Source organism: Diadema antillarum, unplaced genomic scaffold (genome assembly GCF_040938485.1).
Source record: "Diadema antillarum isolate AM-2024a unplaced genomic scaffold, OU_Dant_1.0 seq00001536_RagTag, whole genome shotgun sequence".
NCBI classification, from domain to species: Eukaryota; Metazoa; Echinodermata; class Echinoidea; order Diadematoida; family Diadematidae; genus Diadema; species Diadema antillarum.
Window position 1 is genome coordinate 582,352 of NW_027272268.1, and position 2,763 is coordinate 585,114.

The following is a 2,763-nucleotide window of genomic DNA, read 5'->3' on the forward strand; positions in this document are numbered from 1 at the left end:
TTCGACTTAAATTTTTCATGAAACACCCCCTGCTTTTGGCTATCTTTACGCCGATTAACATGGGGGCGCCATTTATTTATTATCTTTTTTTATAGCTTGCGTCCTAGCGTAATCTAAACATGCTAAAGCTACAACACGACACAGTACAGAGGAGAGAGGAGAACGTCCAACGCAATCGTCGTCTCAAACGTCCGCGTCGCAAAACTAAGGGCGCGTTTGCACCGAGCACGGTAACGGCAACGATCGTGTTTTTTGCTATGTTGTGCCAAAAGGAATCAGTAATTGGGTACAAAGTCACCCAGAATTGTATTCTTATGTAAAAATCAAGAGCAACAGAATCACCAGTTGAAGATTAATTTTGTGTAGCAAAAAAAAAAAAAGATTAATTTTGTAAGAAAATTATTAGCGGGGAAGTGATATTGTAAGAGAACCAGACATGCCACCTTTTGGCGCACTATCCATATGGAAAAAAAAAAAAAAAACCGGACCGTTGCCGTTATGATACCATACTCGGTGTAAAAGGGCCAAGCTCCCTTACCTTGCCATCTGATTTGATGAATGCGGGTCAAATGACATTCAGAATAATCAGCTACTTGCACGCTCACTCGTATAAGGTGTTATAATTATTATGATTGTATTGTCTAGGCACATGATGTCTTATCCTAAATATGATTCCAATTGTTTTCCTCATTGAGGAAGAGACACCCTAAATATGATAAGTTTTCGTCTATAACTCCTAGAAAATAAGTAGAATGTATACTTGTTTTGGTTCTATCGTATCTGTGTGTGTCATAAGAAGAGAGGAGATCTAAGATGCAGAGGAAGCAGAAAGAAGAAAAGAAAAGCATAGAAGAAGACGAAAAAAGAAATAGGCCTAGAAAGAAGAAGACAAAATTTAAATAGAAGTGAGATAGTATACTCATTGGCGATTTACCCGCCCAATTAGGATACTTTTTCAACACCGAGTAATCAGTCTCTCACAAAATTGCTCTTCTTTGTTTCTCTCTCTTCCCATCTCTCTTCTCAGTTTCCCCTCCCTGATCAACTTGCAAGCTTGTAAACTGAATTTAAAAAAAATCAACGACAGTGCAAAAGTTCCTTGTTGCAGCCTTTTTGCTTTTAAATCAAAATGGTTAACTATCGTACTGGGTCTCACATACTTTTCCTTGAAAAATCGTCAGAAATATGCTATATACGGTGGTAAAATGTGCACCAGATCGTTGAATTTCATTTCTAAAAATGCAGTTAAGCTCCCTCGTGAGGGAGGGCTATATAATTATACTCTCTACCACTTACTTGCACGTTTACCCTCCAAGATTGAACATTATTCTTGCCCCCCCCCCCCCCCCCGCAAAAAACCCCCAAACATCATGTCTGAATGAGCTATTAATTTTGCTCTGTATACGCTTACTTTTATACTTCCATATACAGTTGTAATGTTGTCTAATATTGTATGATGATTAATAATTCACTGGATGTATGTTTTATTTGTGTATTGCAGGGTTGCTCTGGCTCTGCTTCGGCAAATAAAGATACACATGCATTTTGTCTATCAAAACAACTTGAAGAGTATATAATTACGTGCAATTGTCATGCCTACATTCATGCGCACAACCATGCCCCTTCCAGGCAGACCCCACAGAAAAGTCTTATTTTCAATAAAGTTATTGTATTGAACCCTGGCCCCATGCCATCCTGTAATTTAATCAACGGCCCTGTCGTAATGTGAGAGGAAAAGTGTCGAAAATTCCTGCGTTGGAATCATTTACTTGGGTGCAGGATTGAAATTCTTTCATGAAATGGATAGGTTTCCCGTCCAATTTTGTCAGAGTTGCGTCCGATTTAACGATGTGATTATTCACGTTTGAGCGAATTTGAATGATCAGTATATAGAGTTCAACATTCAAAAAGCTAAAGTTCATTCAATTTGATTTCATCAGCATTATACAATATGTGATTTCATGATTTTCTCTTATTATAAACGTTTATAAAAAAAAACGCATTCATATTGAATACGCACGTGAACGCACTTAAATTCGCATCAGCACCAATTCAAATTGTTTTGAAGTTGTTATTATGTTAATTTGGACGTGAAAGAAGGCATAAGAAGAAATGAAAGATGAAGAAGATGTTGATGAGCCTGTACTCGTACATGATTTACTGAATCTTTAATGGTAATATTGTCATGATTATGGAATTTATTTAAACTACCCAATTAAGTAAGATACATAAGATGCACCTTGAAGATGCATTATGAATACTTTGATCATTATTCTTATTTTCTGCCACAACGATATAACAGATTTTTGTTTATTGTCAGAATATCATGTTCTCTGTAGTTATGTTGTTCTTTGAACAATATTGTTATTTGTGTAAGCCTATATCTCTTGAATGTAGTCCTATTCAAACGCTGGTGGAAGGCACTTTTCCTCATTCGTATTTTTGGACAATAAAACATTAAATTCAATTCAATTCAATTCAATTCAATTCCATGAACAGGCAGGCATCAAAATCAATGGAATCATGACGCTCTTAGAGAGTTTTGGCTACACTTTGCCATGACAAAGTACAGTTATTAGTATCGCGGGATGCTATAGCGCCCTGTATGCTGAGAGAAACTAACGGGCGCGCAGATCAAGTGTCGTCCGTACCAAAGATGATAGAGCGCCGCGTTCGTACGCAGTGTAATGGTCAGGGACATCTCGGCTTCAAAATACTACTCAGTACAATCTCACATCATACGTATTATGCATTACTGGTATG